General features: G+C 43.8%; 1 pseudogene across 1 annotated transcript in view; it reads left to right on the forward strand.

Moving 5' to 3' along the window:
* Positions 1–543, forward strand: part of LOC311225389 (actin, alpha cardiac muscle 1-like) — a 2,575-nt pseudogene extending 2,032 nt beyond the window's left edge. The window contains exons 5-6 of the transcript in view: positions 1–63; positions 401–543. The exon at positions 1–63 is cut by the window's left edge and continues 119 nt beyond it. The product of the transcript in view is annotated as an actin, alpha cardiac muscle 1-like (transcript). The remainder of the gene's footprint in view (positions 64–400) is intronic.
* Positions 544–8,656: the final 8,113 nt, after the last annotated feature.

The following is an 8,656-nucleotide window of genomic DNA, read 5'->3' on the forward strand; positions in this document are numbered from 1 at the left end:
GGTATCGCTGACCGTATGCAGAAAGAAATCACTGCCCTGGCTCCCAGCACCATGAAGATCAAGGTAACTGCATGGGCTCAATTCACTATGGGACCTTTTTTTTTAATGCACTTCCACCTTCATGGCGTTTCATGGTGTGTGTGTGTGTGTGTGTGTGTGTGTGTGTGTGTGTGTGTGTGTGTGTGTGTGTGTGTGTGTGTGAGAGAGAGGAGAGAGAGAGAGAGAGAGAGAGAGAGAGAGAGAGAGAGAGAGAGAGAGAGAGAGTGAGTGAGTGAGTTGAGTGAGTGAGTGAGTGAGTGAGTGAGTGAGTGAGTGAGTGAGAGGGTGAGAGAGAGAGAGAAAGAGAGAAAGATGTTATATAAACGAATATACAGTATGATCATCCTTCCCATGTGTTTAGATCATCGCTCCCCCTGAGAGGAAGTACTCTGTTTGGATCGGTGGCTCCATCCTGGCCTCTCTCTCCACCTTCCAGCAGATGTGGATCAGCAAGCAGGAGTACGACGAGGCTGGCCCCTCCATTGTCCACCGAAGTGCTTCTAAACCATGCAGACAACATCCCGTCTCCCTCCTCCCTTTCTGGTATTATCCTTCTGTGCAAAACCAGCAGTACCACCATGGCCCAAGAGCAGTTTGTTTACAATCAAGTGCAATTTATATGTGGATATGTATTAGTCTAGTATAGAGGGGGGTATCATGCACCCCCCGGAAATATACTTCTAACCAGACTTTCTAGATGGAAAAAAGGTGAAAAAAATTATAGGCTATGTTAAAAATCTGTCAGAGTGTCCCATGTATCATTTATATGCAAATTAAGGACGCAATTATCAAAAAATCGCAAAAAAAAAAAACAGTTTCATGATTCTCAGCCAATATTGCAGATAACTGAACAAATGAGGTGTCTAGACCCATGTTTTGAGGGTTAAAGATCACAATAACACTATCCCTAGAGTGATCACACATTTCTATGTAATTTGCCTATGCAAATCTGTGCCGTCAATACAAATAATCACATTTTTACTAATTAGTTGAGTAAATATGTCCTCTGTTCTGGATATCTTCTTTGTTGACACAACATTCAAGTATTTTTTTCTATTTGTATTTTGTGCCCTAACTACTAATTATCATCATCACTAAAACAATTGTCAAAGTCTATCTCTTCGATCTCCATCTCTTCCTCCGCCTCATCACACTCGTACTCTCCATCCCTACTCATCCATGTTATTTTTTGTTATATATATACTGATGATCCTCCTCTACCAGCATGACCAACCTCTCTATACTGATGATCCTCCTCTACCATGTCAGCATGACCAACCTCTCCATATACTGATGATCTCCTCTACCAGCATGACCAACATCTCACATACTGGTGACCCTCCTCTACCATGTCAGCATGACCAACCTCTCACATACTGATGATCCTCCTCTACCATGTCAGCATGACCAACCTCTATATACTGATGATCCTCCTCTACCTGTCAGCATGACCAACCTCTATATACTGATGATCCTCCTCTACCATGTCAGCATGACCAACCTCTCTATATACTGATGATCCTCCTCTACCATGTCAGCATGACCAACCTCTATATACTGATGATCCTCCTCTACCATGTCAGCAGGACCAACCTCTATATACTGATGATCCTCCTCTACCATGTCAGCATGACCAACCTCTCCATATACTGATGATCCTCTCTACCAGCATGACCAACATCTCACATACTGGTGACCCTCCTCTACCATGTCAGCATGACCAACCTCTATATACTGATGATCCTCATCTACCATGTCAGCATGACCAACCTCTCCATATACTGATGATCCTCCTCTACCAGCATGAACAACCTCTCCATATACTGATGATCCTCCTCTACCAGCATGAACAACTCTCCAATACTGATGATCCTCCTCTACCATGTCAGCATGACCAACCTCTCCATATACTGGTGATCCTCCTCTACCATGTCAGCATGACCAACCTCTATATACTGATGATCCTCATCTACCATGTCAGCATGACCAACCTCTATATACTGATGATCCTCCTCTACCATGTCAGCATGACCAACCTCTCCATATACTGGTGATCCTCCTCTACCATGTCGCATGACCAACCTCTATATACTGATGATCCTCATCTACCATGTCAGCATGACCAACCTCTATATACTGATGATCCTCCTCTACCATGTCAGCATGACCAACCTCTCCATATACTGGTGATCCTCCTCTACCATGTCAGCATGACCAACCTCTCCAGATACCTGGACCACAGCACTGGCTCCCCGACCACGACACTGGCACTGCAAGCTAATACATGTGTCCGAACTGGCTGAGTCTCTGGGCTCAGAGTACTGCAGCACTCTGCTGGGATACTATGACTTTTCTGGGGATGACTGTGCCAGCGCTTTAAAAGGAAAGAGACAGGTGAATCCGTTGAATAAGCTGCAGAAGAACCCTAGATTCCAGAAGGTTTTTAGTCAGCTTGGCGCATTGTCGCTGGTAACAGATGAGCTCCAACAGGAGATGGAGTCCTTCACATGCATTATGGATGGCCATGGTCGGATGAAGTCAGTTGATGCTGTGTGAGCCAAGATGCTGCAGAAAATGATCGGTGCTGATAAAGTCTGGATGCAACTCCAAAGTATACCTTGAACGCATGCCTCCTCCCAAGGTCTGTCTCATCCCACATGTACAGCAAGCCAACTTCAGAGTCACCTGCTACAAAAGAGCAGAACAGCCAATATTCAAGAGGCCCAAAGCCTATGATCAAAGTATGGACTGGGAAAAACAATGGATGAGGAGGTGTTAGAGCCTGTCTGGACGGTTGAACCCATCCTCCGTCCTTCTCTTGTTGAGGTACTGGCCCAGAAAGTGGAGTAAGAAGAGCAAGAAGCTCTTGATAAGGAGGCAGATTATGCAAAAAATAACATGGATGAGGAGGATGTGATGAGTGTGATGAGGCGGAGGAAGAGATGGAGATCGAAGAGATAGACTTTGACAATTGTTTTAGTGATGATGATGATTAGTAGTTTAGGGCACAAAATACAAATAGAAAAAAATACTTGAATGTTGTGTAACAAAGAAAATATCCAGAACAGAGGACGTATTTACCGTATTACATACATGTAGACCTACGTAAGAAATGGCAGTGAAAGCAGCACTCAGTATAAGCATGCCAGAGATATATGTGACCACGTCAGACATTTTATTACATCTTTAAACCTCAAAACATGAGTCCACATTTTTTTTTGTTCAGTCATCTACAATATGATGTGTCTTTATTGGTAAAAATGCTTTATTCTTTGTAAAGTTACACTAATTTGCATACTAGCTCGCCACAAACAGGTGATCATTCTGGGAATAGTTTTATTATGATTTTTGACCCTCAAAATATGGGTCTAGACAACCTACTTGTTCAGTTATTTGCAATATTGGTTGAAATAGCGACATTCATTTTTTGATGATGGCGTCATTAATTTGCATATAAATGATACATGGACACTCTGACAAAATTCTTAACATAGCCTATCATTTTCTACAAATTTTTTCCTATCTAGAAACACTGGTTAACAATATATTTCCAGGGGGTGCATGATAGTATCCGCTTTCCTACTCAACTAATTAGTAAAAATGTGATTATTTTGTATTGACGGCACAGATTTGCATGGGCAAAATTACATAGAAACATGTGATCACTCTAGGGATAGTGTTATTGTGATCTTTGACCCTCAAACATGGGTCTAGACACCTCATTGTTCAGTTATCTGCAATATTGGCTGAGATATATGAAACAGATTTCTTTGCGATATTTGATAATCACGTCCTTAATTTGCATATAAATGATACATGGGACACTCTGACAACTTGTTAACATAGCCTATCATTTTTTTTCACCTTTTTCCAGGGGGTGCATGATACCCCCCTCTGTCTACTAGACTATATAGCTTTATAAATAAACGAGACCCTGTACTTTCAATCCATGGCTTTCCTTGTGTTCCTGTTGATGTAGAGTTTGAAACTCATGTGTAATTTATAGTAAAACACAAGATACTTGTGCCCCATTGATTGATTGATTGATTGAAAAGTTTATTAACAGATTACAGAATGGGTACAGTACAGTACAGCTCAATAATACTATTGTTAAGGTGATGCAGACCAGAGAAAGACTTTCGTCTTGTTTACATCAGGGTCCCCCATTTTCAATTAATCATAACATATATGACACACACGACATACAGATAGACAGTACTGCTACATTGGAGGTTGGGGGGTGGGGGTTGGGTAGGGGGGGGGGTGGGGTAGGGTGGGGTGGGTGGGGGACACTGTACACTGTACATTGGAATACTGACAAAGCCATACTTGGTCATTTACTGTACAACTGGTTAGGACATTTGTAGGGGCCAGTTTCGAATTGCAGTCTGTGAAAGTGGGTAGTGATTCACATTCCTTTACAGCTTTGGGTAGGGCGTTCCACATTGATGTGGCATAATTGCGAAACGTGTTTAGTCCCTTGTTTGAGCCGAATCTGGGTTTAACATGATTTGTGGAGCTCCCTCTGGTGTTGTGATCGTGGTATTCACTGACCTTTGGGAAGTATTTTGACATGTACATGGGTACCTTGGTCGTGTAGTGTATCTTGTAGACCAGGCCCATTGCAAGTTGCTGTACTCTGTTGTCTACTCTAAGCCATCCTAGGTTGTCAAAGTGGGCAGGGGTGAGGTGGGTTCTAGGAGTCAGGTCAAGCAGTAGTCTGACTAGTTTGTTTTGAGATGTTTGTAATTTGGTTTTTAGTGCCTTTGAGGTGCTTTGGTACCATGAGGTGCAAGCATAGTCATAGTACCCTTGAATGAGTGCTCCTGCCAGAGTCTTCAGGGTATTCTTGTTTACCAGAGAGGAGATCCGGTACAAGATTCGAGTTCGTTGGTTGACTTTTATTTATTACATTGGATGCCATTTGTCACAGGAAAGATTAGCCTCTAGGATGGAACCCAGGTAGGTAATTTCATCTTTCCTTGTGACAATATTGTCACCCACTGTAACTGAGAAGCCGTCGGTCTTGCTGAGTTTGTTATTTTAACCGAAGAGAATGGACTCTGTTTTGCCCATGTGTAATGATAGTTTGTTGTCGGCGAGCCATATGCAGATTTTGCCTAGTTCCGAGCTGAGGGTTTTTTCAACCTGTAACTTGTTCTTGTCAGAGACCAGCAGGGCTGAGTCGTCCGCAAACAGGAACAAGTTGCAGTCACAAGCTGACGACATGTCATTTGCATAAATTAGGAACAGTAGCGGTCCTAGTATGCTTCCTTGTGGAACACCACAGCTCACTGTGAGGGGGAGGATAGGGTACCGTTTACCTCCACCATCTGTTCTCTCCCCTCCAGGTAGGATTGCATCCAGCTCACTGATAGACTATCAAAACCAATTGCTTTTAGCTTGTCAATCAGAATGGTGTGATTGACAGTGTCGAAGGCCTTTTGTAGGTCCAGCATGACCATGCCGCAGTATTTGCCGCGTCCACCTCTTGTTGATGTGGTCGTTCAAATAGAGAAGGCATGTGTCAGTGGAGTGGGATGTTCTGAAGCCAGATTGGAATTCGTAGATTAGATAAGGATATGAGCTCATGCATGGAGAACCCAATCACATTACCAAAAGAAAGTGTAACATGCCTATATACTTATACAATGGAACGATGACACTATGAATGTGTTACATGACCCATAAAGGCCCCAAACAGCATTGCCGACCTGTGCCCCCTTGATGTGAGCTCAGGTACTAACAATGGAGATGCTATATACCTATACCATATGGCCCCTAATGCCCCAAAACAGCATTGCCAACTTCAACAGATCTCTCTCTCTCTCTCTCTCTCTCTCTCTCTCTCTCTCTCTCTCTCTCTCTCTCTCTCTCTCCTCTCTCTCTCTCTCTCTCTCTCTCTCTCTCTCTCCTCTCTCTCTCTCTCTCTCTCTCTCTCTCTCTCTCTCTCTCTTGGTGGATGAAACCTCTGTCCTTCCTGCATGTGACTGTTGAATATAGATTATAAAATATTTGAATTAGAAAAAGATTAAAGTGAGTAGGGAGGATAAGCCATCTTATGATAAATTACCCTCATCGAGTGAAAACACCAGGCCTGTCATGTGATCAGTAATCCCGTCCTCAGAGCAGGTGAGCTCGTGCTACAGACCACTGTTCAATATCCCCACAGCTTATTGTTCCAACATTATTACGTAGTCAACTGCGATTAACAACAAATGTTATATATTTTTGTAACATCTTTACATATATTCCGGCATTTTCTTTCCGTTTTTTAAAAGGATTAAAGTATAAATCCTATAACTTTTAACACAATCTGCGCCAGAAAACGAGTTAACTCAGTTATTGCCCGCCATGCGTTCAGCGCCAGAAACGAGTTAACTAATTTTTGGGATCGTTGTTTAGTTTATTCGCTATATCTATTCATAATTCATAGCTGCAGCCTCTGGTATACCCTTCAGACCCTGTCTGAGCTGGCAGACGGTCAACACCGCCCTATACTGCCATGCGGAGCTATTGCATCTCATTGGAAATGGGCTGGTGTGTTTTAGGAGCCGATCTGAGCCGGGCGGGCGGGTTTAAATACTCAGGCGAGCCAGTTCTATACAACGATGGCATCGAACAGTAACCCCGCCCGCACCGCCCATATGTAACGGTCGGTAGTGTGGTACGGACCTCACACGAGCAGTATTTGGAATGGCGATCAGATAATTGGATTATTTCTTTTGCATTACATCAGATACAAGGTAAGAACACTATATATGATATTTATTTCTACCACGATCACAGCTATCTGTGTGTAAGTGTATGTGCTTATTACCGTTGACTGCAGTGGGGGGTGGTGCCCCGATACGACGGTAATTTTCATGTATGCACGGCGAGATATAATAATGATAATCTAGCGTTGATTTCAGGATGATTAAATAATCAGCCGAAAAATTACAACGTGATGACTGGATTACAGTAAAATGCCCTTTTTCTCGTCTTTTTTCCTGGAATTACTCAAAAGCACCCAAACCATACTCTATTCAAAGCGGTATAAAACGGAAATGTACGGATGAAAAAACAATCTGTTTTGGGCATTAAGACTGGAAGCAACTCACTGACAGTCGACAGCGTTATTAGACCCATAGATATAATATAAGATATATTTTAAGCACTCGCAAATGTCGCAGTCTAAAACTATATCCATTGAATAAAGACCTGGCGATGAAGAGGGATCAGCGCCCCCTGCTGCTGGCAGTCAATGTGTTAATAGTGTCATATTATAGTGGTCTAATATTAGTGCACACGTGAGTTGATCATATCATTTGGCAGTATGCAAGGCGGAGTCAGATATGTTGTTTCTATTTATAACCCCCCCCCCCCACACACACACACACACACACGCACACACACACACACACACACACAGAGACAGGCAGGCAGGCAGTCTTGTAAAAGCGATTAGCAACTCAGATGGTACTTCAGTCAGTCCACTGTATCCAGAGCACCATCATGCCCGAGGTGGAGACATTACATGATGAGGTCTACCACCTTAGCACGCGATGATGTGTAGTGAAAGACAGGTACACAACTGTTCGCTACTTCTTTAAAAAATTATAATAATTAATCAAATAAAGTGTATCGAAGTAATCTGGTGTGAGCTGGAATATCGTTTTTTAGGGTTCACGCAGCTATAACCATTTTATTTACGAGGATTATATGACGGGCTATAGCAACAGTAAAACATTTTAAATCCAAAATAATGGATTCTTCAGAGCGACTGAGGTGAGCGCCTTGAACCCGGGATACGGGACATAGATAGCATCTCCACATTAACCGGTGTTCCTCTATAGCCCCTGGGCCCTGGAACTATGACCCCTGCAGGCGTGTAACCGGGCAGTTCAGGGAGGCTAAGGCAGGATATGCTATGTATTCAACCACAGAAACACCCCTTGTATTGCATTGAGCTTAACGCCAATCATTTCATTTCAAACCTTTATTTATACTCGTGACCACAGACTAATCTCACGCAGGCCGCAGGGCACCAGCCATATATGCCGAATATTGAAAATGAGAAATCCTGGTGTTCTGGCTGCGCTCCACCAACCTGTCTGCACGTGACGCGGGAGGAGACTACTTAAAGGCGGATTAATGCTGGCAAGACATTAAATCCAACCTCCCTCCATCCAGACGCAGAGCGCAACCCATCAACCTGATCTGAAGATCGAAAATAGGAGGGCTTATAGTAATCAGCCCCTCAGACTCCCATGACAAGGAAAAGTGTGGCCACGTCGCGCGAGCGCTCCGCAGACACAGAAAGAAGAACGCCTCTCCGCACCCGCGCTCTCACCACCACCGCGCCTCCACACCACTGTGCCGAGCGAGCAGCGCGCAGAGACACAGAGGGAGCCAGGGAGGCGGCAGCAGCGGCAGCAGCAGCAGCAGCATCTTTTCGTCTTTTCAATGCATTTTCTAGAAGATAAAATCGGACCCGCTGGAGATTGACCAGAACGAGAAGGAGAGCGAGACAGCGACAGAAGCAGCACGCGCGGGGGAATAAAGGACTTTTTTTTTTCTCGGAGGAATTTGAGCAGAGTGCCGTTGTGCTCTCGTCCTCTCCGGATGAACAGAA

The sequence above is a fragment of the Notolepis coatsorum genome (genome assembly GCF_963971535.1).
Source record: "Notolepis coatsorum genome assembly, chromosome: 3".
NCBI lineage: Eukaryota > Metazoa > Chordata > Actinopteri > Aulopiformes > Paralepididae > Notolepis > Notolepis coatsorum.